The sequence below is a fragment of the Stigmatopora argus genome, chromosome 24, assembly GCF_051989625.1.
Source record: "Stigmatopora argus isolate UIUO_Sarg chromosome 24, RoL_Sarg_1.0, whole genome shotgun sequence".
Lineage (NCBI taxonomy): Eukaryota > Metazoa > Chordata > Actinopteri > Syngnathiformes > Syngnathidae > Stigmatopora > Stigmatopora argus.
This window is the reverse complement of record NC_135410.1, coordinates 247,501-272,500: the sequence shown is the minus strand read 5'-3', so window position 1 is coordinate 272,500 and position 25,000 is coordinate 247,501. Positions and strand designations below refer to the sequence as shown.

The 25,000-nt window shown below is 46.0% G+C and overlaps 44 non-coding genes and 14 pseudogenes across 44 annotated transcripts; all 58 read right to left on the bottom strand.

Annotated features, from left to right (window-relative positions):
* Window positions 1-85: 85 nt before the first annotated feature.
* Window positions 86-204, bottom strand: LOC144070231 (5S ribosomal RNA). The gene has a single exon (XR_013299168.1). It is a non-coding gene; the product is annotated as a 5S ribosomal RNA (ribosomal RNA).
* Window positions 205-520: 316 nt separating this feature from the next.
* Window positions 521-639, bottom strand: LOC144069479 (5S ribosomal RNA). Its single transcript, XR_013298539.1, has one exon. It is a non-coding gene; the product is annotated as a 5S ribosomal RNA (ribosomal RNA).
* Window positions 640-934: 295 nt separating this feature from the next.
* LOC144070195 (5S ribosomal RNA) lies at window positions 935-1,053 on the bottom strand. Its single transcript, XR_013299132.1, has one exon. It is a non-coding gene; the product is annotated as a 5S ribosomal RNA (ribosomal RNA).
* A 316-nt stretch (window positions 1,054-1,369) lies between these two features.
* On the bottom strand, window positions 1,370-1,488 carry LOC144069688 (5S ribosomal RNA; annotated as a pseudogene).
* Window positions 1,489-1,805: 317 nt separating this feature from the next.
* LOC144069740 (5S ribosomal RNA) lies at window positions 1,806-1,924 on the bottom strand (annotated as a pseudogene).
* A 316-nt stretch (window positions 1,925-2,240) lies between these two features.
* Window positions 2,241-2,359, bottom strand: LOC144069902 (5S ribosomal RNA). Its single transcript, XR_013298852.1, has one exon. It is a non-coding gene; the product is annotated as a 5S ribosomal RNA (ribosomal RNA).
* Window positions 2,360-2,675: 316 nt separating this feature from the next.
* LOC144069950 (5S ribosomal RNA) lies at window positions 2,676-2,794 on the bottom strand. Its single transcript, XR_013298899.1, has one exon. It is a non-coding gene; the product is annotated as a 5S ribosomal RNA (ribosomal RNA).
* A 317-nt stretch (window positions 2,795-3,111) lies between these two features.
* Window positions 3,112-3,230, bottom strand: LOC144069758 (5S ribosomal RNA; annotated as a pseudogene).
* Window positions 3,231-3,547: 317 nt separating this feature from the next.
* Window positions 3,548-3,666, bottom strand: LOC144069739 (5S ribosomal RNA; annotated as a pseudogene).
* A 316-nt stretch (window positions 3,667-3,982) lies between these two features.
* On the bottom strand, window positions 3,983-4,101 carry LOC144069901 (5S ribosomal RNA). Its single transcript, XR_013298851.1, has one exon. It is a non-coding gene; the product is annotated as a 5S ribosomal RNA (ribosomal RNA).
* Window positions 4,102-4,417: 316 nt separating this feature from the next.
* LOC144070230 (5S ribosomal RNA) lies at window positions 4,418-4,536 on the bottom strand. Its single transcript, XR_013299167.1, has one exon. It is a non-coding gene; the product is annotated as a 5S ribosomal RNA (ribosomal RNA).
* Window positions 4,537-4,852: 316 nt separating this feature from the next.
* Window positions 4,853-4,971, bottom strand: LOC144069478 (5S ribosomal RNA). Its single transcript, XR_013298538.1, has one exon. It is a non-coding gene; the product is annotated as a 5S ribosomal RNA (ribosomal RNA).
* Window positions 4,972-5,266: 295 nt separating this feature from the next.
* Window positions 5,267-5,385, bottom strand: LOC144070194 (5S ribosomal RNA). Its single transcript, XR_013299131.1, has one exon. It is a non-coding gene; the product is annotated as a 5S ribosomal RNA (ribosomal RNA).
* A 316-nt stretch (window positions 5,386-5,701) lies between these two features.
* LOC144069687 (5S ribosomal RNA) lies at window positions 5,702-5,820 on the bottom strand (annotated as a pseudogene).
* Window positions 5,821-6,137: 317 nt separating this feature from the next.
* LOC144069738 (5S ribosomal RNA) lies at window positions 6,138-6,256 on the bottom strand (annotated as a pseudogene).
* A 316-nt stretch (window positions 6,257-6,572) lies between these two features.
* Window positions 6,573-6,691, bottom strand: LOC144069900 (5S ribosomal RNA). Its single transcript, XR_013298850.1, has one exon. It is a non-coding gene; the product is annotated as a 5S ribosomal RNA (ribosomal RNA).
* Window positions 6,692-7,007: 316 nt separating this feature from the next.
* LOC144069949 (5S ribosomal RNA) lies at window positions 7,008-7,126 on the bottom strand. The gene has a single exon (XR_013298898.1). It is a non-coding gene; the product is annotated as a 5S ribosomal RNA (ribosomal RNA).
* A 317-nt stretch (window positions 7,127-7,443) lies between these two features.
* On the bottom strand, window positions 7,444-7,562 carry LOC144069756 (5S ribosomal RNA; annotated as a pseudogene).
* Window positions 7,563-7,879: 317 nt separating this feature from the next.
* On the bottom strand, window positions 7,880-7,998 carry LOC144069737 (5S ribosomal RNA; annotated as a pseudogene).
* Window positions 7,999-8,314: 316 nt separating this feature from the next.
* On the bottom strand, window positions 8,315-8,433 carry LOC144069899 (5S ribosomal RNA). Its single transcript, XR_013298849.1, has one exon. It is a non-coding gene; the product is annotated as a 5S ribosomal RNA (ribosomal RNA).
* Window positions 8,434-8,749: 316 nt separating this feature from the next.
* LOC144069948 (5S ribosomal RNA) lies at window positions 8,750-8,868 on the bottom strand. Its single transcript, XR_013298897.1, has one exon. It is a non-coding gene; the product is annotated as a 5S ribosomal RNA (ribosomal RNA).
* Window positions 8,869-9,185: 317 nt separating this feature from the next.
* On the bottom strand, window positions 9,186-9,304 carry LOC144070222 (5S ribosomal RNA). The gene has a single exon (XR_013299159.1). It is a non-coding gene; the product is annotated as a 5S ribosomal RNA (ribosomal RNA).
* Window positions 9,305-9,621: 317 nt separating this feature from the next.
* On the bottom strand, window positions 9,622-9,740 carry LOC144069423 (5S ribosomal RNA). The gene has a single exon (XR_013298482.1). It is a non-coding gene; the product is annotated as a 5S ribosomal RNA (ribosomal RNA).
* A 316-nt stretch (window positions 9,741-10,056) lies between these two features.
* LOC144069755 (5S ribosomal RNA) lies at window positions 10,057-10,174 on the bottom strand (annotated as a pseudogene).
* A 316-nt stretch (window positions 10,175-10,490) lies between these two features.
* LOC144070202 (5S ribosomal RNA) lies at window positions 10,491-10,609 on the bottom strand. The gene has a single exon (XR_013299139.1). It is a non-coding gene; the product is annotated as a 5S ribosomal RNA (ribosomal RNA).
* A 316-nt stretch (window positions 10,610-10,925) lies between these two features.
* LOC144070003 (5S ribosomal RNA) lies at window positions 10,926-11,044 on the bottom strand. The gene has a single exon (XR_013298950.1). It is a non-coding gene; the product is annotated as a 5S ribosomal RNA (ribosomal RNA).
* Window positions 11,045-11,360: 316 nt separating this feature from the next.
* LOC144069850 (5S ribosomal RNA) lies at window positions 11,361-11,479 on the bottom strand. The gene has a single exon (XR_013298803.1). It is a non-coding gene; the product is annotated as a 5S ribosomal RNA (ribosomal RNA).
* A 316-nt stretch (window positions 11,480-11,795) lies between these two features.
* LOC144070204 (5S ribosomal RNA) lies at window positions 11,796-11,914 on the bottom strand. The gene has a single exon (XR_013299141.1). It is a non-coding gene; the product is annotated as a 5S ribosomal RNA (ribosomal RNA).
* A 317-nt stretch (window positions 11,915-12,231) lies between these two features.
* On the bottom strand, window positions 12,232-12,350 carry LOC144069526 (5S ribosomal RNA). The gene has a single exon (XR_013298583.1). It is a non-coding gene; the product is annotated as a 5S ribosomal RNA (ribosomal RNA).
* A 317-nt stretch (window positions 12,351-12,667) lies between these two features.
* Window positions 12,668-12,785, bottom strand: LOC144069754 (5S ribosomal RNA; annotated as a pseudogene).
* Window positions 12,786-13,101: 316 nt separating this feature from the next.
* Window positions 13,102-13,220, bottom strand: LOC144070018 (5S ribosomal RNA). Its single transcript, XR_013298964.1, has one exon. It is a non-coding gene; the product is annotated as a 5S ribosomal RNA (ribosomal RNA).
* A 316-nt stretch (window positions 13,221-13,536) lies between these two features.
* Window positions 13,537-13,655, bottom strand: LOC144069897 (5S ribosomal RNA). The gene has a single exon (XR_013298847.1). It is a non-coding gene; the product is annotated as a 5S ribosomal RNA (ribosomal RNA).
* Window positions 13,656-13,971: 316 nt separating this feature from the next.
* LOC144070017 (5S ribosomal RNA) lies at window positions 13,972-14,090 on the bottom strand. The gene has a single exon (XR_013298963.1). It is a non-coding gene; the product is annotated as a 5S ribosomal RNA (ribosomal RNA).
* A 317-nt stretch (window positions 14,091-14,407) lies between these two features.
* Window positions 14,408-14,526, bottom strand: LOC144070264 (5S ribosomal RNA). The gene has a single exon (XR_013299199.1). It is a non-coding gene; the product is annotated as a 5S ribosomal RNA (ribosomal RNA).
* Window positions 14,527-14,842: 316 nt separating this feature from the next.
* On the bottom strand, window positions 14,843-14,961 carry LOC144069939 (5S ribosomal RNA). The gene has a single exon (XR_013298888.1). It is a non-coding gene; the product is annotated as a 5S ribosomal RNA (ribosomal RNA).
* A 317-nt stretch (window positions 14,962-15,278) lies between these two features.
* LOC144069663 (5S ribosomal RNA) lies at window positions 15,279-15,397 on the bottom strand. Its single transcript, XR_013298711.1, has one exon. It is a non-coding gene; the product is annotated as a 5S ribosomal RNA (ribosomal RNA).
* A 316-nt stretch (window positions 15,398-15,713) lies between these two features.
* On the bottom strand, window positions 15,714-15,832 carry LOC144070016 (5S ribosomal RNA). The gene has a single exon (XR_013298962.1). It is a non-coding gene; the product is annotated as a 5S ribosomal RNA (ribosomal RNA).
* Window positions 15,833-16,149: 317 nt separating this feature from the next.
* LOC144069680 (5S ribosomal RNA) lies at window positions 16,150-16,282 on the bottom strand (annotated as a pseudogene).
* A 316-nt stretch (window positions 16,283-16,598) lies between these two features.
* On the bottom strand, window positions 16,599-16,717 carry LOC144069477 (5S ribosomal RNA). Its single transcript, XR_013298536.1, has one exon. It is a non-coding gene; the product is annotated as a 5S ribosomal RNA (ribosomal RNA).
* Window positions 16,718-17,033: 316 nt separating this feature from the next.
* On the bottom strand, window positions 17,034-17,152 carry LOC144069420 (5S ribosomal RNA). Its single transcript, XR_013298479.1, has one exon. It is a non-coding gene; the product is annotated as a 5S ribosomal RNA (ribosomal RNA).
* A 316-nt stretch (window positions 17,153-17,468) lies between these two features.
* LOC144069952 (5S ribosomal RNA) lies at window positions 17,469-17,587 on the bottom strand. The gene has a single exon (XR_013298901.1). It is a non-coding gene; the product is annotated as a 5S ribosomal RNA (ribosomal RNA).
* Window positions 17,588-17,903: 316 nt separating this feature from the next.
* On the bottom strand, window positions 17,904-18,022 carry LOC144070221 (5S ribosomal RNA). The gene has a single exon (XR_013299158.1). It is a non-coding gene; the product is annotated as a 5S ribosomal RNA (ribosomal RNA).
* A 316-nt stretch (window positions 18,023-18,338) lies between these two features.
* Window positions 18,339-18,457, bottom strand: LOC144069453 (5S ribosomal RNA). Its single transcript, XR_013298512.1, has one exon. It is a non-coding gene; the product is annotated as a 5S ribosomal RNA (ribosomal RNA).
* A 316-nt stretch (window positions 18,458-18,773) lies between these two features.
* On the bottom strand, window positions 18,774-18,892 carry LOC144069995 (5S ribosomal RNA). Its single transcript, XR_013298941.1, has one exon. It is a non-coding gene; the product is annotated as a 5S ribosomal RNA (ribosomal RNA).
* Window positions 18,893-19,208: 316 nt separating this feature from the next.
* LOC144070163 (5S ribosomal RNA) lies at window positions 19,209-19,327 on the bottom strand. Its single transcript, XR_013299102.1, has one exon. It is a non-coding gene; the product is annotated as a 5S ribosomal RNA (ribosomal RNA).
* A 316-nt stretch (window positions 19,328-19,643) lies between these two features.
* On the bottom strand, window positions 19,644-19,762 carry LOC144069699 (5S ribosomal RNA; annotated as a pseudogene).
* A 314-nt stretch (window positions 19,763-20,076) lies between these two features.
* LOC144069552 (5S ribosomal RNA) lies at window positions 20,077-20,195 on the bottom strand. Its single transcript, XR_013298608.1, has one exon. It is a non-coding gene; the product is annotated as a 5S ribosomal RNA (ribosomal RNA).
* Window positions 20,196-20,508: 313 nt separating this feature from the next.
* Window positions 20,509-20,627, bottom strand: LOC144069848 (5S ribosomal RNA). The gene has a single exon (XR_013298801.1). It is a non-coding gene; the product is annotated as a 5S ribosomal RNA (ribosomal RNA).
* Window positions 20,628-20,943: 316 nt separating this feature from the next.
* LOC144069476 (5S ribosomal RNA) lies at window positions 20,944-21,062 on the bottom strand. The gene has a single exon (XR_013298535.1). It is a non-coding gene; the product is annotated as a 5S ribosomal RNA (ribosomal RNA).
* Window positions 21,063-21,375: 313 nt separating this feature from the next.
* Window positions 21,376-21,494, bottom strand: LOC144069539 (5S ribosomal RNA). Its single transcript, XR_013298595.1, has one exon. It is a non-coding gene; the product is annotated as a 5S ribosomal RNA (ribosomal RNA).
* Window positions 21,495-21,810: 316 nt separating this feature from the next.
* LOC144069733 (5S ribosomal RNA) lies at window positions 21,811-21,929 on the bottom strand (annotated as a pseudogene).
* A 316-nt stretch (window positions 21,930-22,245) lies between these two features.
* LOC144069653 (5S ribosomal RNA) lies at window positions 22,246-22,364 on the bottom strand. The gene has a single exon (XR_013298701.1). It is a non-coding gene; the product is annotated as a 5S ribosomal RNA (ribosomal RNA).
* A 316-nt stretch (window positions 22,365-22,680) lies between these two features.
* LOC144069905 (5S ribosomal RNA) lies at window positions 22,681-22,799 on the bottom strand. The gene has a single exon (XR_013298855.1). It is a non-coding gene; the product is annotated as a 5S ribosomal RNA (ribosomal RNA).
* Window positions 22,800-23,115: 316 nt separating this feature from the next.
* On the bottom strand, window positions 23,116-23,234 carry LOC144069586 (5S ribosomal RNA). The gene has a single exon (XR_013298639.1). It is a non-coding gene; the product is annotated as a 5S ribosomal RNA (ribosomal RNA).
* A 316-nt stretch (window positions 23,235-23,550) lies between these two features.
* LOC144069919 (5S ribosomal RNA) lies at window positions 23,551-23,669 on the bottom strand. Its single transcript, XR_013298868.1, has one exon. It is a non-coding gene; the product is annotated as a 5S ribosomal RNA (ribosomal RNA).
* A 316-nt stretch (window positions 23,670-23,985) lies between these two features.
* LOC144069918 (5S ribosomal RNA) lies at window positions 23,986-24,104 on the bottom strand. Its single transcript, XR_013298867.1, has one exon. It is a non-coding gene; the product is annotated as a 5S ribosomal RNA (ribosomal RNA).
* Window positions 24,105-24,420: 316 nt separating this feature from the next.
* On the bottom strand, window positions 24,421-24,539 carry LOC144069736 (5S ribosomal RNA; annotated as a pseudogene).
* Window positions 24,540-24,855: 316 nt separating this feature from the next.
* Window positions 24,856-24,974, bottom strand: LOC144070210 (5S ribosomal RNA). Its single transcript, XR_013299147.1, has one exon. It is a non-coding gene; the product is annotated as a 5S ribosomal RNA (ribosomal RNA).
* Window positions 24,975-25,000: the final 26 nt, after the last annotated feature.

The window sequence follows — 25,000 nt, the reverse complement described above, 5'->3', positions numbered from 1 at the left end:
TGTGCAGAGGAGGGAAGTCTTTCATGATTTAGGAGGTCAAAAGGAGATGAACATCCATGAAATGTCGAAAATGGTTTTGACAAGATGCTTACAGCACCTGGTATTCCCAAGCGGTCTCCCATCCGGGTACTAACCAGGCCCAACCCTGCGTAGCTTCCGAGATCAGACGAGATCGGGCGTTTTCAGGGTAGTATGGCCGTGAGCAACATTGTCGCTGAACAAATCCCCTTTGGAAATCCGAACGGTCCATAGTCTTGCATGTGGATCGTGTATTTGGATATTTGGATCGGGTGTGGAGGGTGAGGGGTCCTCTTTGGAGAACCCTTCGTTAAAGGAGTCGACTTTGTTGCCGCTTGCTCTTCTTTTGCTTTATTACTTCTACAACTACGGGAATGAAGATTATCAGAAGGAGAGCTTCAATAAAATGTTGTGAGATGTGCAGAGGAGGGAAGTCTTTCATGATTTAGGAGGTCAAAAGGAGATGAACATCCATGAAATGTCGAAAATGGTTTTGACAAGATGCTTACAGCACCTGGTATTCCCAAGCAGTCTCCCACCCAGGTACTAACCAGGCCCAACCCTGCGTAGCTTCCGAGATCAGACGAGATCGGGCGTTTTCAGGGTAGTATGGCCGTGAGCAACATTGTCGCTGAACAAATCCCCTTTGGAAATCCGAACGGTCCATAGTCTTGCATGTGGATCGGGTGTGGAGGGTGAGGGGTCCTCTTTGGAGAACCCTTCGTTAAAGGAGTCGACTTTGTTGCCGCTTGCTCTTCTTTTGCTTTATTACTTCTACAACTACGGGAATGAAGATTATCAGAAGGAGAGCTTCAATAAAATGTTGTGAGATGTGCAGAGGAGGGAAGTCTTTCATGATTTAGGAGGTCAAAAGGAGATGAACATCCATGAAATGTCGAAAATGGTTTTGACAAGATGCTTACAGCACCTGGTATTCCCAAGCGGTCTCCCATCCAGGTACTAACCAGGCCCAACCCTGCTTAGCTTCCGAGATCAGACGAGATTGGGCGTTTTCAGGGTAGTATGGCCGTGAGCAACATTGTCGCTGAACAAATCCCCTTTGGAAATCTGAACGGTCCATAGTCTTGAATGTGGATCGTGTATTTGGATATTTGGATCGGGTGTGGAGGGTGAGGGGTCCTCTTTGGAGAACCCTTCGTTAAAGGAGTCGACTTTGTTGCCGCTTGCTCTTCTTTTGCTTTATTACTTCTACAACTACGGGAATGAAGATTATCAGAAGGAGAGCTTCAATAAAATGTTGTGAGATGTGCAAAGGAGGGAAGTCTTTCATGATTTAGGAGGTCAAAAGGAGATGAACATCCATGAAATGTCGAAAATGGTTTTGACAAGATGCTTACAGCACCTGGTATTCCCAAGCGGTCTCCCATCCAGGTACTAACCAGTTCCAACCCTGCTAAGCTTCCGAGATCAGACGAGATCGGGCGTTTTCAGGGTAGTATGGCCGTGAGCAACATTGTCGCTGAACAAATCCCCTTTGGAAATCCGAACAGTCCATATCTCTTGCATGTGGATCGTGTATTTGGATATTTGGATCGGGTGTGGAGGGTGAGAGGTCCTCTATGGAGAACCCTTCGTTAAAGGAGTCGACTTTGTTGCCGCTTGCTCTTCTTTTGCTTTATTACTTCTACAACTACGGGAATGAAGATTATCAGAAGGAGAGCTTCAATAAAATGTTGTGAGATGTGCAGAGGAGGGAAGTCTTTCATGATTTAGGAGGTCAAAAGGAGATGAACATCCATGAAATGTCGAAAATGGTTTTGACAAGATGCTTACAGCACCTGGTATTCCCAAGCAGTCTCCCACCCAGGTACTAACCAGAACCAACCCTGCGTAGCTTCCGAGATCAGACGAGATCGGGCGTTTTCAGGGTAGTATGGCCGTGAGCAACATTGTCGCTGAACAAATCCCCTTTGGAAATCCGAACGGTCCATAGTCTTGCATGTGGATCGTGTATTTGGATATTTGGATCCGGTGTGGAGGGTGAGGGGTCCTCTTTGGAGAACCCTTCGTTAAAGGAGTCGACTTTGTTGCCGCTTGCTCTTCTTTTGCTTTATTACTTCTACAACTACGGGAATGAATATTATCAGAAGGAGAGCTTCAATAAAATGTTGTGAGATGTGCAGAGGAGGGAAGTCTTTCATGATTTAGGAGGTCAAAAGGAGATGAACATCCATGAAATGTCGAAAATGGTTTTGACAAGATGCTTACAGCACCTGGTATTCCCAAGCGGTCTCCCATCCAGGTACTATCCAGGCCCAACCCTGCTTAGCTTCCGAGATCAGACGAGATCGGGCGTTTTCAGGGTAGTATGGCCGTGAGCAACATTATCGCTGAACAAATCCCCTTTGGAAATCCGAACGGTCGATAGTCTTGCATGTGGATCGTGTATTTGGATATTTGGATCGGGTGTGGAGGCTGAGGGGTCCTCTTTGGAGAACCCTTCGTTAAAGGAGTCGACTTTGTTGCCGCTTGCTCTTCTTTTGCTTTATTACTTCTACAACTACGGGAATGAAGATTATCAGAAGGAGAGCTTCAATAAAATGTTGTGAGATGTGCAGAGGAGGGAAGTCTTTCATGATTTAGGAGGTCAAAAGGAGATGAACATCCATGAAATGTCGAAAATGGTTTTGACAAGATGCTTACAGCACCTGGTATTCCCAAGCGGTCTCCCATCCAGGTACTAACCAGGCCCAACCCTGCTTAACTTCCGAGATCAGACGAGATCGGGCGTTTTCAGGGTAGTAAGGCCGTGAGCAACATTGTCGCTGAACAAATCCCCTTTGGAAATCCGAACGGTCCATATCTCTTGCATGTGGATCGTGTATTTGGATATTTGGATCTGGTGTGGCGGGTGAGGGGTCCTCTTTGGAGAACCCTTCGTTAAAGGAGTCGACTTTGTTGCCGCTTGCTCTTCTTTTGCTTTATTACTTCTACAACTACGGGAATGAAGATTATCAGAAGGAGAGCTTCAATAAAATGTTGTGAGATGTGCAAAGGAGGGAAGTCTTTCATGATTTAGGAGGTCAAAAGGAGATGAACATCCATGAAATGTCGAAAATGGTTTTGACAAGATGCTTACAGCACCTGGTATTCCCAAGCGGTCTCCCATCCAGGTACTAACCAGTTCCAACCCTGCTAAGCTTCCGAAATCAGACGAGATCGGGCGTTTTCAGGGTAGTATGGCCGTGAGCAACATTGTCGCTGAACAAATCCCCTTTGGAAATCCGAACAGTCCATATCTCTTGCATGTGGATCGTGTATTTGGATATTTGGATCGGGTGTGGAGGGTGAGAGGTCCTCTATGGAGAACCCTTCGTTAAAGGAGTCGACTTTGTTGCCGCTTGCTCTTCTTTTGCTTTATTACTTCTACAACTACGGGAATGAAGATTATCAGAAGGAGAGCTTCAATAAAATGTTGTGAGATGTGCAGAGGAGGGAAGTCTTTCATGATTTAGGAGGTCAAAAGGAGATGAACATCCATGAAATGTCGAAAATGGTTTTGACAAGATGCTTACAGCACCTGGTATTCCCAAGCAGTCTCCCACCCAGGTACTAACCAGAACCAACCCTGCGTAGCTTCCGAGATCAGACGAGATCGGGCGTTTTCAGGGTAGTATGGCCGTGAGCAACATTGTCGCTGAACAAATCCCCTTTGGAAATCCGAACGGTCCATAGTCTTGCATGTGGATCGTGTATTTGGATATTTGGATCCGGTGTGGAGGGTGAGGGGTCCTCTTTGGAGAACCCTTCGTTAAAGGAGTCGACTTTGTTGCCGCTTGCTCTTCTTTTGCTTTATTACTTCTACAACTACGGGAATGAATATTATCAGAAGGAGAGCTTCAATAAAATGTTGTGAGATGTGCAGAGGAGGGAAGTCTTTCATGATTTAGGAGGTCAAAAGGAGATGAACATCCATGAAATGTCGAAAATGGTTTTGACAAGATGCTTACAGCACCTGGTATTCCCAAGCGGTCTCCCATCCAGGTACTATCCAGGCCCAACCCTGCTTAGCTTCCGAGATCAGACGAGATCGGGCGTTTTCAGGGTAGTATGGCCGTGAGCAACATTATCGCTGAACAAATCCCCTTTGGAAATCCGAACGGTCGATAGTCTTGCATGTGGATCGTGTATTTGGATATTTGGATCGGGTGTGGAGGCTGAGGGGTCCTCTTTGGAGAACCCTTCGTTAAAGGAGTCGACTTTGTTGCCGCTTGCTCTTCTTTTGCTTTATTACTTCTACAACTACGGGAATGAATATTATCAGAAGGAGAGCTTCAATAAAATGTTGTGAGATGTGCAGAGGAGGGAAGTCTTTCATGATTTAGGAGGTCAAAAGGAGATGAACATCCATGAAATGTCGAAAATGGTTTTGACAAGATGCTTACAGCACCTGGTATTCCCAAGCGGTCTCCCATCCGGGTACTAACCAGGCCCAACCCTGCGTAGCTTCCGAGATCAGACGAGATCGGGCGTTTTCAGGGTAGTATGGCCGTGAGCAACATTGTCGCTGAACAAATCCCCTTTGGAAATCCGAACGGTCCATAGTCTTGCATGTGGATCGTGTATTTGGATATTTGGATCGGGTGTGGAGGGTGAGGGGTCCTCTTTGGAGAACCCTTCGTTAAAGGAGTCGACTTTGTTGCCGCTTGCTCTTCTTTTGCTTTATTACTTCTACAACTACGGGAATGAAGATTATCAGAAGGAGAGCTTCAATAAAATGTTGTGAGATGTGCAGAGGAGGGAAGTCTTTCATGATTTAGGAGGTCAAAAGGAGATGAACATCCATGAAATGTCGAAAATGGTTTTGACAAGATGCTTACAGCACCTGGTATTCCCAAGCAGTCTCCCACCCAGGTACTAACCAGGCCCAACCCTGCGTAGCTTCCGAGATCAGACGAGATCGGGCGTTTTCAGGGTAGTATGGCCGTGAGCAACATTGTCGCTGAACAAATCCCCTTTGGAAATCCGAACGGTCCATAGTCTTGCATGTGGATCGGGTGTGGAGGGTGAGGGGTCCTCTTTGGAGAACCCTTCGTTAAAGGAGTCGACTTTGTTGCCGCTTGCTCTTCTTTTGCTTTATTACTTCTACAACTACGGGAATGAAGATTATCAGAAGGAGAGCTTCAATAAAATGTTGTGAGATGTGCAGAGGAGGGAAGTCTTTCATGATTTAGGAGGTCAAAAGGAGATGAACATCCATGAAATGTCGAAAATGGTTTTGACAAGATGCTTACAGCACCTGGTATTCCCAAGCGGTCTCCCATCCAGGTACTAACCAGGCCCAACCCTGCTTAGCTTCCGAGATCAGACGAGATTGGGCGTTTTCAGGGTAGTATGGCCGTGAGCAACATTGTCGCTGAACAAATCCCCTTTGGAAATCTGAACGGTCCATAGTCTTGAATGTGGATCGTGTATTTGGATATTTGGATCGGGTGTGGAGGGTGAGGGGTCCTCTTTGGAGAACCCTTCGTTAAAGGAGTCGACTTTGTTGCCGCTTGCTCTTCTTTTGCTTTATTACTTCTACAACTACGGGAATGAAGATTATCAGAAGGAGAGCTTCAATAAAATGTTGTGAGATGTGCAAAGGAGGGAAGTCTTTCATGATTTAGGAGGTCAAAAGGAGATGAACATCCATGAAATGTCGAAAATGGTTTTGACAAGATGCTTACAGCACCTGGTATTCCCAAGCGGTCTCCCATCCAGGTACTAACCAGTTCCAACCCTGCTAAGCTTCCGAGATCAGACGAGATCGGGCGTTTTCAGGGTAGTATGGCCGTGAGCAACATTGTCGCTGAACAAATCCCCTTTGGAAATCCGAACAGTCCATATCTCTTGCATGTGGATCGTGTATTTGGATATTTGGATCGGGTGTGGAGGGTGAGAGGTCCTCTATGGAGAACCCTTCGTTAAAGGAGTCGACTTTGTTGCCGCTTGCTCTTCTTTTGCTTTATTACTTCTACAACTACGGGAATGAAGATTATCAGAAGGAGAGCTTCAATAAAATGTTGTGAGATGTGCAGAGGAGGGAAGTCTTTCATGATTTAGGAGGTCAAAAGGAGATGAACATCCATGAAATGTCGAAAATGGTTTTGACAAGATGCTTACAGCACCTGGTATTCCCAAGCAGTCTCCCACCCAGGTACTAACCAGAACCAACCCTGCGTAGCTTCCGAGATCAGACGAGATCGGGCGTTTTCAGGGTAGTATGGCCGTGAGCAACATTGTCGCTGAACAAATCCCCTTTGGAAATCCGAACGGTCCATAGTCTTGCATGTGGATCGTGTATTTGGATATTTGGATCCGGTGTGGAGGGTGAGGGGTCCTCTTTGGAGAACCCTTCGTTAAAGGAGTCGACTTTGTTGCCGCTTGCTCTTCTTTTGCTTTATTACTTCTACAACTACGGGAATGAATATTATCAGAAGGAGAGCTTCAATAAAATGTTGTGAGATGTGCAGAGGAGGGAAGTCTTTCATGATTTAGGAGGTCAAAAGGAGATGAACATCCATGAAATGTCGAAAATGGTTTTGACAAGATGCTTACAGCACCTGGTATTCCCAAGCGGTCTCCCATCCAGGTACTATCCAGGCCCAACCCTGCTTAGCTTCCGAGATCAGACGAGATCGGGCGTTTTCAGGGTAGTATGGCCGTGAGCAACATTATCGCTGAACAAATCCCCTTTGGAAATCCGAACGGTCGATAGTCTTGCATGTGGATCGTGTATTTGGATATTTGGATCGGGTGTGGAGGCTGAGGGGTCCTCTTTGGAGAACCCTTCGTTAAAGGAGTCGACTTTGTTGCCGCTTGCTCTTCTTTTGCTTTATTACTTCTACAACTACGGGAATGAAGATTATCAGAAGGAGAGCTTCAATAAAATGTTGTGAGATGTGCAGAGGAGGGAAGTCTTTCATGATTTAGGAGGTCAAAAGGAGATGAACATCCATGAAATGTCGAAAATGGTTTTGACAAGATGCTTACAGCACCTGGTATTCCCAAGCGGTCTCCCATCCAGGTACTAACCAGGCCCAACCCTGCTTAACTTCCGAGATCAGACGAGATCGGGCGTTTTCAGGGTAGTAAGGCCGTGAGCAACATTGTCGCTGAACAAATCCCCTTTGGAAATCCGAACGGTCCATATCTCTTGCATGTGGATCGTGTATTTGGATATTTGGATCTGGTGTGGCGGGTGAGGGGTCCTCTTTGGAGAACCCTTCGTTAAAGGAGTCGACTTTGTTGCCGCTTGCTCTTCTTTTGCTTTATTACTTCTACAACTACGGGAATGAAGATTATCAGAAGGAGAGCTTCAATAAAATGTTGTGAGATGTGCAAAGGAGGGAAGTCTTTCATGATTTAGGAGGTCAAAAGGAGATGAACATCCATGAAATGTCGAAAATGGTTTTGACAAGATGCTTACAGCACCTGGTATTCCCAAGCGGTCTCCCATCCAGGTACTAACCAGTTCCAACCCTGCTAAGCTTCCGAAATCAGACGAGATCGGGCGTTTTCAGGGTAGTATGGCCGTGAGCAACATTGTCGCTGAACAAATCCCCTTTGGAAATCCGAACAGTCCATATCTCTTGCATGTGGATCGTGTATTTGGATATTTGGATCGGGTGTGGAGGGTGAGAGGTCCTCTATGGAGAACCCTTCGTTAAAGGAGTCGACTTTGTTGCCGCTTGCTCTTCTTTTGCTTTATTACTTCTACAACTACGGGAATGAAGATTATCAGAAGGAGAGCTTCAATAAAATGTTGTGAGATGTGCAGAGGAGGGAAGTCTTTCATGATTTAGGAGGTCAAAAGGAGATGAACATCCATGAAATGTCGAAAATGGTTTTGACAAGATGCTTACAGCACCTGGTATTCCCAAGCAGTCTCCCACCCAGGTACTAACCAGAACCAACCCTGCGTAGCTTCCGAGATCAGACGAGATCGGGCGTTTTCAGGGTAGTATGGCCGTGAGCAACATTGTCGCTGAACAAATCCCCTTTGGAAATCCGAACGGTCCATAGTCTTGCATGTGGATCGTGTATTTGGATATTTGGATCCGGTGTGGAGGGTGAGGGGTCCTCTTTGGAGAACCCTTCGTTAAAGGAGTCGACTTTGTTGCCGCTTGCTCTTCTTTTGCTTTATTACTTCTACAACTACGGGAATGAATATTATCAGAAGGAGAGCTTCAATAAAATGTTGTGAGATGTGCAGAGGAGGGAAGTCTTTCATGATTTAGGAGGTCAAAAGGAGATGAACATCCATGAAATGTCGAAAATGGTTTTGACAAGATGCTTACAGCACCTGGTATTCCCAAGCGGTCTCCCATCCAGGTACTATCCAGGCCCAACCCTGCTTAGCTTCCGAGATCAGACGAGATCGGGCGTTTTCAGGGTAGTATGGCCGTGAGCAACATTATCGCTGAACAAATCCCCTTTGGAAATCCGAACGGTCGATAGTCTTGCATGTGGATCGTGTATTTGGATATTTGGATCGGGTGTGGAGGCTGAGGGGTCCTCTTTGGAGAACCCTTCGTTAAAGGAGTCGACTTTGTTGCCGCTTGCTCTTCTTTTGCTTTATTACTTCTACAACTACGGGAATGAAGATTATCAGAAGGAGAGCTTCAATAAAATGTTGTGAGATGTGCAGAGGAGGGAAGTCTTTCATGATTTAGGAGGTCAAAAGGAGATGAACATCCATGAAATGTCGAAAATGGTTTTGACAAGATGCTTACAGCACCTGGTATTCCCAAGCGGTCTCCCATCCAGGTACTAACCAGGCCCAACCCTGCTTAACTTCCGAGATCAGACGAGATCGGGCGTTTTCAGGGTAGTAAGGCCGTGAGCAACATTGTCGCTGAACAAATCCCCTTTGGAAATCCGAACGGTCCATATCTCTTGCATGTGGATCGTGTATTTGGATATTTGGATCTGGTGTGGCGGGTGAGGGGTCCTCTTTGGAGAACCCTTCGTTAAAGGAGTCGACTTTGTTGCCGCTTGCTCTTCTTTTGCTTTATTACTTCTACAACTACGGGAATGAAGATTATCAGAAGGAGAGCTTCAATAAAATGTTGTGAGATGTGCAGAGGAGGGAAGTCTTTCATGATTTAGGAGGTCAAAAGGAGATGAACATCCATGAAATGTCGAAAATGGTTTTGACAAGATGCTTACAGCACCTGGTATTCCCAAGCAGTCTCCCATCCAGGTACTAACCAGGCCCAACCCTGCTTAGCTTCCGAGATCAGACGAGATCGGGCGTTTTCAGGGTAGTTTGGCCGTGAGCAACATTGTCGCTGAACAAATCCCCTTTGGAAATCCGAACAGTCCATATCTCTTGCATGTGGATCGTGTATTTGGATATTTGGATCGGGTGTGGAGGGTGAGGGGTCCTCTATGGAGAACCCTTCGTTAAAGGAGTCGACTTTGTTGCCGCTTGCTCTTCTTTTGCTTTATTACTTCTACAACTACGGGAATGAAGATTATCAGAAGGAGAGCTTCAATAAAATGTTGTGAGATGTGCAGAGGAGGGAAGTCTTTCATGATTTAGGAGGTCAAAAGGAGATGAACATCCATGAAATGTCGAAAATGGTTTTGACAAGATGCTTACAGCACCTGGTATTCCCAAGCGGTCTCCCATCCAGGTACTAACCAGGCCCAACCCTTCTTGTCTTCCGAGATCAGACGAGATCGGGCGTTTTCAGGGTAGTATGGCCGTGAGCAACATTGTCGCTGAACAAATCCCCTTTGGAAATCCGAACGGTCCATAGTCTTGCATGTGGATCGTGTATTTGGATATTTGGATCGGGTGTGGAAGGTGAGGGGTCCTCTTTGGAGAACCCTTCGTTAAAGGAGTCGACTTTGTTGCCGCTTGCTCTTCTTTTGCTTTATTACTTCTACAACTACGGGAATGAAGATTATCAGAAGGAGAGCTTAAATAAAATGTTGTGAGATGTGCAGAGGAGGGAAGTCTTTCATGATTTAGGAGGTCAAAAGGAGATGAACATCCATGAAATGTCGAAAATGGTTTTGACAAGATGCTTACAGCACCTGGTATTCCCAAGCGGTCTCCCATCCAGGTACTAACCAGGTTAACCCTGCTTAGCTTCCGAGATCAGACGAGATTGGGCGTTTTCAGGGTAGTATGGCCGTGAGCAACATTGTCGCTGAACAAATCCCCTTTGTAAATCCGAACGGTCCATAGTCTTGAATGTGGATCGTGTATTTGGATATTTGGATCGGGTGTGGAGGGTGAGGGGTCCTCTTTGGAGAACCCTTCGTCAAAGGAGTCGACTTTGTTGCCGCTTGCTCTTCTTTTGCTTTATTACTTCTACAACTACGGGAATGAAGATTATCAGAAGGAGAGCTTCAATAAAATGTTGTGAGATGTGCAGAGGAGGGAAGTCTTTCATGATTTAGGAGGTCAAAAGGAGATGAACATCCATGAAATGTCGAAAATGGTTTTGACAAGATGCTTACAGCACCTGGTATTCCCAAGCAGTCTCCCATCCAGGTACTAACCAAGCCCAACCCTGCTTAGCTTCCGAGATCAGACGAGATCGGGCGTTTTCAGGGTAGTATGGCCGTGAGCAACATTGTCGCTGAACAAATCCCCTTTGGAAATCCGAACGGTCCATAGTCTTGCATGTGGATCGTGTATTTGGATATTTGGATCGGGTGTGGAGGGTGAGTGGTCCTCTTTGGAGAACCCTTCGTTAAAGGAGTCGACTTTGTTGCCGCTTGCTCTTCTTTTGCTTTATTACTTCTACAACTACGGGAATGAAGATTATCAGAAGGAGAGCTTCAATAAAATGTTGTGAGATGTGCAGAGGAGGGAAGTCTTTCATGATTTAGGAGGTCAAAAGGAGATGAACATCCATGAAATGTCGAAAATGGTTTTGACAAGATGCTTACAGCACCTGGTATTCCCAAGCGGTCTCCCATCCAGGTACTAACCAGGCCCAACCCTGCTTAGCTTCCGAGATCAGACGAGATCAGGCGTTTTCAGGGTAGTATGGCTGTGAGCAACATTGTCGCTGAACAAATCCCCTTTGGAAATCCGAACGGTCCATAGTCTTGCATGTGAATCGTGTATTTGGATATTTGGATCCGGTGTGGAGGGTGAGTGGTCCTCTTTGGAGAACCCTTCGTTAAAGGAGTCGACTTTGTTGCCGCTTGCTCTTCTTTTGCTTTATTACTTCTACAACTACGGGAATGAATATTATCAGAAGGAGAGCTTCAATAAAATGTTGTGAGATGTGCAGAGGAGGGAAGTCTTTCATGATTTAGGAGGTCAAAAGGAGATGAACATCCATGAAATGTCGAAAATGGTTTTGACAAGATGCTTACAGCACCTGGTATTCCCAAGCGGTCTCCCATCCAGGTACTAACCAGGCCCAACCCTGCTTAGCTTCCGAGATCAGACGAGATCGGGCGTTTTCAGGGTAGTATGGCCGTGAGCAACATTATCGCTGAACAAATCCCCTTTGGAAATCCGAACGGTCGATAGTCTTGCATGTGGATCGTGTATTTGGATATTTGGATCGGGTGTGGAGGCTGAGGGGTCCTCTTTGGAGAACCCTTCGTTAAAGGAGTCGACTTTGTTGCCGCTTGCTCTTCTTTTGCTTTATTACTTCTACAACTACGGGAATGAAGATTATCAGAAGGAGAGCTTCAATAAAATGTTGTGAGATGTGCAGAGGAGGGAAGTCTTTCATGATTTAGGAGGTCAAAAGGAGATGAACATCCATGAAATGTCGAAAATGGTTTTGACAAGATGCTTACAGCACCTGGTATTCCCAAGCAGTCTCCAATCCAGGTACTAACCAGGCCCAACCCTGCTTAGCTTCCGAGATCAGACGAGATCGGGCGTTTTCAGGGTAGTATGGCCGTGAGCAACATTGTCGCTGAACAAATCCCCTTTGGAAATCCGAACAGTCCATATCTCTTGCATGTGGATCGTGTATTTGGATATTTGGATCGGGTGTGGAGGGTGAGGGGTCCTCTATGGAGAACCCTTCGTTAAAGGAGTCGACTTTGTTGCCGCTTGCTCTTCTTTTGCTTAATTACTTCTACAACTACGGGAATGAAGATTATCAGAAGGAGAGCTTCAATAAAATGTTGTGAGATGTGCAGAGGAGGGAAGTCTTTCATGATTTAGGAGGTCAAAAGGAGATGAACATCCATGAAATGTCGAAAATGGTTTTGACAAGATGCTTACAGCACCTGGTATTCCCAAGCGGTCTCCCATCCAGGTACTAACCAGGCCCAACCCTTCTTGGCTTCCGAGATCAGACGAGATCGGGCGTTTTCAGGGTAGTTTGGCCGTGAGCAACATTGTCGCTGAACAAATCCCCTTTGGAAATCCGAACAGTCCATATCTCTTGCATGTGGATCGTGTATTTGGATATTTGGATCGGGTGTGGAGGGTGAGGGGTCCTCTATGGAGAACCCTTCGTTAAAGGAGTCGACTTTGTTGCCGCTTGCTCTTCTTTTGCTTTATTACTTCTACAACTACGGGAATGAAGATTATCAGAAGGAGAGCTTCAATAAAATGTTGTGAGATGTGCAGAGGAGGGAAGTCTTTCATGATTTAGGAGGTCAAAAGGAGATGAACATCCATGAAATGTCGAAAATGGTTTTGACAAGATGCTTACAGCACCTGGTATTCCCAAGCGGTCTCCCATCCAGGTACTAACCAGGTTAACCCTGCTTAGCTTCCGAGATCAGACGAGATTGGGCGTTTTCAGGGTAGTATGGCCGTGAGCAACATTGTCGCTGAACAAATCCCCTTTGTAAATCCGAACGGTCCATAGTCTTGAATGTGGATCGTGTATTTGGATATTTGGATCGGGTGTGGAGGGTGAGGGGTCCTCTTTGGAGAACCCTTCGTCAAAGGAGTCGACTTTGTTGCCGCTTGCTCTTCTTTTGCTTTATTACTTCTACAACTACGGGAATGAAGATTATCAGAAGGAGAGCTTCAATAAAATGTTGTGAGATGTGCAGAGGAGGGAAGTCTTTCATGATTTAGGAGGTCAAAAGGAGATGAACATCCATGAAATGTCGAAAATGGTTTTGACAAGATGCTTACAGCACCTGGTATTCCCAAGCAGTCTCCCATCCAGGTACTAACCAGGCCCAACCCTGCTTAGCTTCCGAGATCAGACGAGATCGGGCGTTTTCAGGGTAGTATGGCCGTGAGCAACATTGTCGCTGAACAAATCCCCTTTGGAAATCCGAACGGTCCATAGTCTTGCATGTGGATCGTGTATTTGGATATTTGGATCGGGTGTGGAGGGTGAGTGGTCCTCTTTGGAGAACCCTTCGTTAAAGGAGTCGACTTTGTTGCCGCTTGCTCTTCTTTTGCTTTATTACTTCTACAACTACGGGAATGAAGATTATCAGAAGGAGAGCTTCAATAAAATGTTGTGAGATGTGCAGAGGAGGGAAGTCTTTCATGATTTAGGAGGTCAAAAGGAGATGAACATCCATGAAATGTCGAAAATGGTTTTGACAAGATGCTTACAGCACCTGGTATTCCCAAGCGGTCTCCCATCCAGGTACTATCCAGGCCCAACCCTGCTTAGCTTCCGAGATCAGACGAGATCGGGCGTTTTCAGGGTAGTATGGCCGTGAGCAACATTATCGCTGAACAAATCCCCTTTGGAAATCCGAACGGTCCATAGTCTTGCATGTGGATCGTGTATTTGGATATTTGGATCGGGTGTTGAGGGTGAGGGGTCCTCTTTGGAGAACCCTTCGTTAAAGGAGTCGACTTTGTTGCCGCTTGCTCTTCTTTTGCTTTATTACTTCTACAACTACGGGAATGAAGATTATCAGAAGGAGAGCTTCAATAAAATGTTGTGAGATGTGCAGAGGAGGGAAGTCTTTCATGATTTAGGAGGTCAAAAGGAGATGAACATCCATGAAATGTCGAAAATGGTTTTGACAAGATGCTTACAGCACCTGGTATTCCCAAGCAGTCTCCCATCCAGGTACTAACCAGGCCCAACCCTGCTTAGCTTCCGAGATCAGACGAGATCGGGCGTTTTCAGGGTAGTATGGCCGTGAGCAACATTGTCGCTGAACAAATCCCCTTTGGAAATCCGAACAGTCCATATCTCTTGTATGTGGATCGTGTATTTGGATATTTGGATCGGGTGTGGAGGGTGAGGGGTCCTCTATGGAGAACCCTTCGTTAAAGGAGTCGACTTTGTTGCCGCTTGCTCTTCTTTTGCTTAATTACTTCTACAACTACGGGAATGAAGATTATCAGAAGGAGAGCTTCAATAAAATGTTGTGAGATGTGCAGAGGAGGGAAGTCTTTCATGATTTAGGAGGTCAAAAGGAGATGAACATCCATGAAATGTCGAAAATGGTTTTGACAAGATGCTTACAGCACCTGGTATTCCCAAGCGGTCTCCCATCCAGGTACTAACCAGGCCCAACCCTTCTTGGCTTCCGAGATCAGACGAGATCGGGCGTTTTCAGGGTAGTATGGCCGTGAGCAACATTCTTGCTGAACAAATCCCCTTTGGAAATCCGAACGGTCCATAGTCTTGCATGTGGATCGTGTATTTGGATATTTGGATCGGGTGTGGAGGGTGAGGGGTCCTCTTTGGAGAACCCTTCGTTAAAGGAGTCGACTTTGTTGCCGCTTGCTCTTCTTTTGCTTTATTACTTCTACAACTACGGGAATGAAGATTATCAGAAGGAGAGCTTCAATAAAATGTTGTGAGATGTGCAGAGGAGGGAAGTCTTTCATGATTTAGGAGGTCAAAAGGAGATGAACATCCATGAAATGTCGAAAATGGTTTTGACAAGATGCTGACAGCACCTGGTATTCCCAAGCGGTCTCCCATCCAGGTACTATCCAGGCCCAACCCTGCTTAGCTTCCGAGATCAGACGAGATCGGGCGTTTTCAGGGTAGTATGGCCGTGAGCAACATTGTCGCTGAACAAATCCCCTTTGGAAATCCGAACGGTCCATATCTCTTGCATGTGGATCGTGTATTTGGATATTTGGATCGGGTGTGGAGGGTGAGGGGTCCTCTATGGAGAACCCTTCGTTAAAGGAGTCAACTTTGTTGCCGCTTGCTCTTCTTTTGCTTTATTACTTCTACAACTACGGGAATGAAGATTATCAGAAGGAGAGCTTCAATAAAATGTTGTGAGATGTGCAGAGGAGGGAAGTCTTTCATGATTTAGGAGGTCAAAAGGAGATGAACATCCATGAAATGTCGAAAATGGTTTTGACAAGATGCTGACAGCACCTGGTATTCCCAAGCGGTCTCCCATCCAGGTACTATCCAGGCCCAACCCTGCTTAGCTTCCAAAATCAGACGAGATCGGGCTTTTTCAGGGTAGTATGGCCGTGAGCAACATTGTTGCTGAACAAATCCCCTTTGGAAATCCGAACGGTCGATAGTCTTGCATGTGGATCGTGTATTTGGATATTTGGATCGGGTGTGGAGGCTGAGGGGTCCTCTTTGGAGAACCCTTCGTTAAAGGAGTCGACTTTGTTGCCGCTTGCTCTTCTTTTGCTTTATTACTTCTACAACTACGGGAATGAAGATTATCAGAAGGAGAGCTTCAATAAAATGTTGTGAGATGTGCAGAGGAGGGAAGTCTTTCATGATTTAGGAGGTCAAAAGGAGATGAACATCCATGAAATGTCGAAAATAGTTTTGACAAGATGCTTACAGCACCTGGTATTCCCAAGCAGTCTCCCATCCAGGTACTAACCAGGCCCAACCCTGCTTAGCTTCCGAGATCAGACGAGATCGGGCGTTTTCAGGGTAGTATGGCCGTGAGCAACATTGTCGCTGAACAAATCCCCTTTGGAAATCCGAACGGTCCATATCTCTTGCATGTGGATCGTGTATTTGGATATTTGGATCGGGTGTGGAGGGTGAGGGGTCCTCTATGGAGAACCCTTCGTTAAAGGAGTCAACTTTGTTGCCGCTTGCTCTTCTTTTGCTTTATTACTTCTACAACTACGGGAATGAAGATTATCAGAAGGAGAGCTTCAATAAAATGTTGTGAGATGTGCAGAGGAGGGAAGTCTTTCATGATTTAGGAGGTCAAAAGGAGATGAACATCCATGAAATTTCGAAAATGGTTTTGACAAGATGCTTACAGCACCTGGTATTCCCAAGCGGTCTCCCATCCAGGTACTAACCAGGCCCAACCCTGCTTAGCTTCCCCTGCTTAGCTTCCAAGATCAGACGAGATCGGGCGTTTTCAGGGTAGTATGGCCGTGAGCAACATTTTCGCTGAACAAATCCCCTTTGGAAATCCGAACGGTCCATAGTCTTGCATGTGGATCGTGTATTTGGATATTTGGATCGGGTGTGGAGGGTGAGGGGTCCTCTTTGGAGAACCCTTCGTTAAAGGAGTCGACTTTGTTGCCGCTTGCTCTTCTTTTGCTTTATTACTTCTACAACTACGGGAATGAAGATTATCAGAAGGAGAGCTTAAATAAAATGTTGTGAGATGTGCAGAGGAGGGAAGTCTTTCATGATTTAGGAGGTCAAAAGGAGATGAACATCCATGAAATGTCGAAAATGGTTTTGACAAGATGCTTACAGCTCCTGGTATTCCCAAGCGGTCTCCCATTCAGGTATTAACCAGGCCCAACCCTGCTTAGCTTCCGAGATCAGACGAGATCGGGCGTTTTCAGGGTAGTATGGCCGTGAGCAACATTGTTGCTGAACAAATCCCCTTTGGAAATCCGAACGGTCCATAGTCTTGCATGTGGATCGTGTATTTGGATATTTGGATCGGGTGTGGAGGGTGAGGGGTCCTCTTTGGAGAACCCTTCGTTAAAGGAGTCGACTTTGTTGCCGCTTGCTCTTCTTTTGCTTTATTACTTCTACAACTACGGGAATGAAGATTATCAGAAGGAGAGCTTCAATAAAATGTTGTGAGATGTGCAGAGGAGGGAAGTCTTTCATGATTTAGGAGGTCAAAAGGAGATGAACATCCATGAAATGTCGAAAATGGTTTTGACAAGATGCTTACAGCACCTGGTATTCCCAAGCAGTCACCCATCCAGGTACTAACCAGGCCCAACCCTGCTTAGCTTCCGAGATCAGACGAGATTGGGCGTTTTCAGGGTAGTATGGCCGTGAGCAACATTGTCGCTGAACAAATCCCCTTTGGAAATCCGAACGGTCCATAGTCTTGCATGTGGATCGTGTATTTGGATATTTGGATCCGGTGTGGAGGGTGAGGGGTCCTCTTTGGAGAACCCTTCGTTAAAGGAGTCGACTTTGTTGCCGCTTGCTCTTCTTTTGCTTTATTACTTCTACAACTACGGGGATGAAGATTATCAGAAGGAGAGCTTCAATAAAATGTTGTGAGATGTGCAGAGGAGGGAAGTCTTTCGTGATTTAGGAGGTCAAAAGGAGATGAACATCCATGAAATGTCGAAAATGGTTTTGACAAGATGCTTACAGCACCTGGTATTCCCAAGCGGTCTCCCATTCAGGTACTAACCAGGCCCAACCCTGCTTAGCTTCCGAGATCAGACGAGATCGGGCGTTTTCAGGGTAGTATGGCCGTGAGCAACATTGTCGCTGAACAAATCCCCTTTGGAAATCCGAACGGTCCATAGTCTTGCATGTGGATCGTGTATTTGGATATTTGGATCGGGTGTGGAGGGTGAGGGGTCCTCTTTGGAGAACCCTTCGTTAAAGGAGTCGACTTTGTTGCCGCTTGCTCTTCTTTTGCTTTATTACTTCTACAACTACGGGAATGAAGATTATCAGAAGGAGAGCTTCAATAAAATGTTGTGAGATGTGCAGAGGAGGGAAGTCTTTCATGATTTAGGAGGTCAAAAGGAGATGAACATCCATGAAATGTCGAAAATGGTTTTGACAAGATGCTTACAGCACCTGGTATTCCCAAGCGGTCTCCCATTCAGGTATTAACCAGGCCCAACCCTGCTTAGCTTCCGAGATCAGACGAGATCGGGCGTTTTCAGGGTAGTATGGCCGTGAGCAACATTGTTGCTGAACAAATCCCCTTTGGAAATCCGAACGGTCCATAGTCTTGCATGTGGATCGTGTATTTGGATATTTGGATCGGGTGTGGAGGGTGAGGGGTCCTCTTTGGAGAACCCTTCGTTAAAGGAGTCGACTTTGTTGCCGCTTGCTCTTCTTTTGCTTTATTACTTCTACAACTACGGGAATGAAGATTATCAGAAGGAGAGCTTCAATAAAATGTTGTGAGATGTGCAGAGGAGGGAAGTCTTTCATGATTTAGGAGGTCAAAAGGAGATGAACATCCATGAAATGTCGAAAATGGTTTTGACAAGATGCTTACAGCACCTGGTATTCCCAAGCAGTCTCCCATCCAGGTACTAACCAGGCCCAACCCTGCTTAGCTTCCGAGATCAGACGAGATTGGGCGTTTTCAGGGTAGTATGGCCGTGAGCAACATTGTCGCTGAACAAATCCCCTTTGGAAATCCGAACGGTCCATAGTCTTGCATGTGGATCGTGTATTTGGATATTTGGATCCGGTGTGGAGGGTGAGGGGTCCTCTTTGGAGAACCCTTCGTTAAAGGAGTCGACTTTGTTGCCGCTTGCTCTTCTTTTGCTTTATTACTTCTACAACTACGGGAATGAAGATTATCAGAAGGAGAGCTTCAATAAAATGTTGTGAGATGTGCAGAGGAGGGAAGTCTTTCGTGATTTAGGAGGTCAAAAGGAGATGAACATCCATGAAATGTCGAAAATGGTTTTGACAAGATGCTTACAGCACCTGGTATTCCCAAGCGGTCTCCCATCCAGGTACTAACCAGGCCCAACCCTGCTTAGCTTCCGAGATCAGACGAGATCAGGCGTTTTCAGGGTAGTATGGCCGTGAGCAACATTGTTGCTGAACAAATCCCCTTTGGAAATCCGAACGGTCCATAGTCTTGCATGTGAATCGTGTATTTGGATATTTGGATCCGGTGTGGAGGGTGAGTGGTCCTCTTTGGAGAACCCTTCGTTAAAGGAGTCGAATTTGTTGCCGCTTGCTCTTCTTTTGCTTTATTACTTCTACAACTACGGGAATGAATATTATCAGAAGGAGAGCTTCAATAAAATGTTGTGAGATGTGCAGAGGAGGGAAGTCTTTCATGATTTAGGAGGTCAAAAGGAGATGAACATCCATGAAATGTCGAAAATGGTTTTGACAAGATGCTTACAGCACCTGGTATTCCCAAGCGGTCTCCCATCCAGGTACTATCCAGGCCCAACCCTGCTTAGCTTCTGAGATCAGACGAGATCGGGCGTTTTCAGGGTAGTATGGCCGTGAGCAACATTGTCGCTGAACAAATCCCCTTTGGAAATCCGAACGGTCGATAGTCTTGCATGTGGATCGTGTATTTGGATATTTGGATCGGGTGTGGAGGCTGAGGGGTCCTCTTTGGAGAACCCTTCGTTAAAGGAGTCGACTTTGTTGCCGCTTGCTCTTCTTTTGCTTTATTACTTCTACAACTACGGGAATGAAGATTATCAGAAGGAGAGCTTCAATAAAATGTTGTGAGATGTGCAGAGGAGGGAAGTCTTTCATGATTTAGGAGGTCAAAAGGAGATGAACATCCATGAAATGTCGAAAATGGTTTTGACAAGATGCTTACAGCACCTGGTATTCCCAAGCGGTCTCTCATCCAGGTACTAACCAGGCCCAACCCTGCTTAGCTTCCAAGACCAGACGAGATCGGGCGTTTTCAGGGTAGTAAGGCCGTGAGCAACATTGTCGCTGAACAAATCCCCTTTGGAAATCCGAACGGTCCATATCTCTTGCATGTGGATCGTGTATTTGGATATTTGGATCGGGTGTGGAGGGTGAGTGGTCCTCTTTGGAAAGCCCTTCGTTGAAGGAGTCGACTTTGTTGCCGCTTGCTATTCTTTTGCTTTATTACTTCTACAACTACGGGAATGAAGATTATCAGGAGAGCTTCAATAAAATGTTGTGAGATATGCAGAGGAGGGAAGTCTTTCATGATTTAGGAGGTCAAAAGGAGATGAACATCCATGAAATGTCGAAAATGGTTTTGACAAGATGCTTACAGCACCTGTTATTCCCAAGCGGTCTCCCGTCCAGGTACTAACCAGGCCCAACCCTGCTTAGCTTCCGAGATCAGACGAGATCGGGCGTTTTTAGGGTAGTATGGCCGTGAGCAACATTGTCGCTGAATAAATCCCCTTTGGAAATTCAAACGGTCCATAGTCTTGCATGTGGATCGTGTATTTGGATATTTGGATCCGGTGTGGAGGGCGAGGGGTCCTCTTTGGAAAGCCCTTCGTTGAAGGAGTCGACTTTGTTGCTGCTTGCTATTCTTTTGCTTTATTACTTCTACAACTACGGGAATGAAGATTATCAGGAGAGCTTCAATAAAATGTTGTGAGATATGCAGAGGAGGGAAGTCTTTCATGATTTAGGAGGTCAAAAGGAGATGAACATCCATGAAATGTCGAAAATGGTTTTGACAAGATGCTTACAGCACCTGGTATTCCCAAGCGGTCTCCCATCCAGGTACTAACCAGGCCCAACCCTGCTTAGCTTCCGAGATCAGACGAGATCGGGCGTTTTCAGGGTAGTATGGCCGTGAGCAACGTTGTCGCTGAACAAATCCCCTTTGGAAATCCGAACGGTCCATAGTCTTGCATGTGGATCGTGTATTTGGATATTTGGATCGGGTGTGGAGGGTGAGGGGTCCTCTTTGGAGAACCCTTCGTTAAAGGAGTCGACTTTGTTGCCGCTTGCTCTTCTTTTGCTTTATTACTTCTACAACTACGGGAATGAAGATTATCAGAAGGAGAGCTTCAATAAAATGTTGTGAGGTGTGCAGAGGAGGGAAGTCTTTCATGATTTAGGAGGTCAAAAGGAGATGAACATCCATGAAATGTCGAAAATGGTTTTGACAAGATGCTTACAGCACCTGGTATTCCCAAGCGGTCTCCCATCCAGGTACTAACCAGGCCCAAACCTGCTTAGCTTCCGAGATCAGACAAGATCGGGCGTTTTCAGGGTAGTATGGCCGTGAGCAACATTGTCGCTGAACAAATCCCCTTTGGAACTCCGAACGGTCGATAGTCTTGCATGTGGATCGTGTATTTGGATATTTGGATCGGGTGTGGAGGGTGAGTGGTCCTCTTTGGAAAGCCCTTCGTTGAAGGAGTCGACTTTGTTGCCGCTTGCTATTCTTTTGCTTTATTACTTCTACAACTACGGGAATGAAGATTATCAGGAGAGCTTCAATAAAATGTTGTGAGATATGCAGAGGAGGGAAGTCTTTCATGATTTAGGAGGTCAAAAGGAGATGAACATCCATGAAATGTCGAAAATGGTTTTGACAAGATGCTTACAGCACCTGGTATTCCCAACCGGTCTCCCGTCCAGGTACTAACCAGGCCCAACCCTGCTTAGCTTCCGAGATCAGACGAGATCGGGCGTTTTTAGGGTAGTATGGCCGTGAGCAACATTGTCGCTGAATAAATCCCCTTTGGAAATTCAAACGGTCCATAGTCTTGCATGTGGATCGTGTATTTGGATATTTGGATCGGGTGTGGAGGGTGAGGGGTCCTCTTTGGAGAACCCTTCGTTAAAGGAGTCGACTTTGTTGCCGCTTGCTCTTCTTTTGCTTTATTACTTCTACAACTACGGGAATGAAGATTATCAGAAGGAGAGCTTCAATAAAATGTAGTGAGATGTGCAGAGGAGGGAAGTCTTTCATGATTTAGGAGGTCAAAAGTAGATGACCATCCATGAAATGTCGAAAATGGTTTTGACAATATGCTTACAGCACCTGGTATTCCCAAGCGGTCTCCAATCCAGGTACTAACCAGGCCCAACCCTGCTTAGCTTCCGAGATCATACGAGATCGGGCGTTTTCAGGGTAGTATGGCCGTGACGAACATTGTCGCTGAACAAATCCCCTTTGGAAATCCGAACGGTCCATAGTCTTGCATGTGGATCGTGTATTTGGATATTTGGATCCGGTGTGGAGGGTGAGGGGTCCTCTTTGGAGAACCCTTCGTTAAAGGAGTCGACTTTGTTGCCGCTTGCTCTTCTTTTGCTTTATTACTTCTACAACTACGGGAATGAAGATTATCAGAAGGAGAGCTTCAATAAAATGTTGTGAGATGTGCAGAGGAGGGAAGTCTTTCATGATTTAGGAGGTCAAAATGAGATGAACATCCATGAAATGTCGAAAATGGTTTTGACAAGATGCTTACAGCACCTGGTATTCCCAAGCGGTCACCCATCCAGGTACTAACCAGGCCCAACCCTGCTTAGCTTCCGAGATCAGACGAGAGCGGGCATTTTCTGGGTAGTATGGCCATGAGCAACATTGACGCTGAACAAATCCCCTTTGGAAATCCGAACGGTCCATAGTCTTGCATGTGGATCGTGTATTTGGATATTTGGATCGGGTGTGGAGGGTGAGGGGTCATCTTTGGAGAACCCTTCGTTAAAGGAGTCGACTTTGTTGCCGCTTGCTCTTCTTTTGCTTTATTACTTCTACAACTACGGGAATGAAGATTATCAGAAGGAGAGCTTCAATAAAATGTTGTGAGGTGTGCAGAGGAGGGAAGTCTTTCATGATTTAGGAGGTCAAAAGGAGATGAACATCCATGAAATGTCGAAAATGGTTTTGACAAGATGCTTACAGCACCTGGTATTCCCAAGCGGTCTCCCATCAAGGTACTAACCAGGCCCAACCCTGCTTAGCTTCCGAGATCAGACGAGATCGGGCGTTTTCAGGGTAGTATGGCCGTGAGCAACATTATCGCTGAACAAATCCCCTTTGGAAATCCGAACATTCCATAGTCTTGCATGTGGATCGTGTATTTGGATATTTGGATCCGGTGTGGAGGGTGAGGGGTCCTCTTTGGAGAACCCTTCGTTAAAGAAGTCGACTTTGTTGCCGCTTGCTCTTCTTTTGCTTTATTACTTCTACAACTATGGGAATGAAGATTATCAGAAGGAGAGCTTCAATAAAATGTTGTGAGATGTGCAGAGGAGGGAAGTCTTTCATGATTTAGGAGGTCAAAATGAGATGAACATCCATGAAATGTCGAAAATGGTTTTGACAAGATGCTTACAGCACCTGGTATTCCCAAGCGGTCACCCATCCAGGTACTAACCAGGCCCAACCCTGCTTAGCTTCCGAGATCAGACGAGATCGGGCGTTTTCAGGGTAGTATGGCCGTGAGCAACATTGTCGCTGAACAAATCCCCTTTGGAAATCCGAACATTCCATAGTCTTGCATGTGGATCGTGTATTTGGATATTTGGATCGGGTGTGGAGGGTGAGGGGTCCTCTTTGGAGAACCCTTCGTTAAAGGAGTCGACTTTGTTGCCGCTTGCTCTTCTTTTGCTTTATTACTTCTACAACTACGGGAATGAAGATTATCAGAAGGAGAGCTTCAAAAAAATGTTGTGAGGTGTGCAGAGGAGGGAAGTCTTTCATGATTTAGGAGGTCAAAAGGAGATGAACATCCATGAAATGTCGAAAATGGTTTTGACAAGATGCTTACAGCACCTGGTATTCCCAAGCGGTCTCCCATCCAGGTACTAACCAGGCCCAACCCTGCTTGACTTCCGAGATCAGACGAGATCGGGCGTTTTCAGGGTAGTATGGCCGTGAGCAACATTGTCGCTGAACAAATCCCCTTTGGAAATCCGAACATTCCATAGTCTTGCATGTGGATCGTGTATTTGGATATTTGGATCGGGTGTGGAGGGTGAGGGGTCCTCTTTGGAGAACCCTTCGTTAAAGGAGTCGACTTTGTTGCCGCTTGCTCTTCTTTTGCTTTATTACTTCTACAACTACGGGAATGAAGATTATCAGAAGGAGAGCTTCAAAAAAATGTTGTGAGGTGTGCAGAGGAGGGAAGTCTTTCATGATTTAGGAGGTCAAAAGGAGATGAACATCCATGAAATGTCGAAAATGGTTTTGACAAGATGCTTACAGCACCTGGTATTCCCAAGCGGTCTCCCATCCAGGTACTAACCAGGCCCAACCCTGCTTGACTTCCGAGATCAGACGAGATCGGGCGTTTTCAGGGTAGTATGGCCGTGAGCAACATTGTCGCTGAACAAATCCCCTTATGAAATCCGAACGGTCCATAGTCTTGCATGTGGATCGTGTATTTGGATATTTGGATCGGGTGTGGAGGGTGAGGGGTCCTCTTTGGAGAACCCTTCGTTAAAGGAGTCGACTTTGTTGCCGCTTGCTCTTCTTTATCTTTATTACTTCTACAACTACGGGAATGAAGATTTTCAGAAGGAGAGCTTCAATAAAATGTTGTGAGATGTGCAGAGGAGGGAAGTCTTTCATGATTTAGGAGGTCAAAAGGAGATGAACATCCATGAAATGTCGAAAATGGTTTTGACAAGATGCTTACAGCACCTGGTATTCCCAAGCAGTCTCCCACCCATGTACTAACCAGGCCCAACCCTGCTTAGCTTCCAAGATCAGACGAGATCGGGCGTTTTCAGGGTATTATGGCCGTGAGCAACAGTGTCGCTGAACAAATCCCCTTTGGAAATCCGAACGGTCCATAGTCTTGCATGTGGATCGTGTATTTGGATATTTGGATCGGGTGTGGAGGGTGAGGGGTCCTCTTTGGAGAACCCTTCGTTAAAGGAGTCGACTTTGTTGCCGCTTGCTCTTCTTTTGCTTTATTACTTCTACAACCACGGGAATGAAGATTATCAGAAGGAGAGCTTCAATAAAATGTTGTGAGATGTGCAGAGGAGGGAAGTCTTTCATGATTTAGGAGGTCAAAAGGAGATGAACATCCATGAAATGTCGAAAATGGTTTTGACAAGATGCTTACAGCACCTGGTAATCCCAAGCGGTCTCCCATCCAGGTACTAACCAGGCCCAACCCTGCTTAGCTTCCGAGATCAGACGAGATCGGGCGTTTTCAGGGTAGTATGGCCGTGAGCAACGTTGTCGCTGAACAAATCCCCTT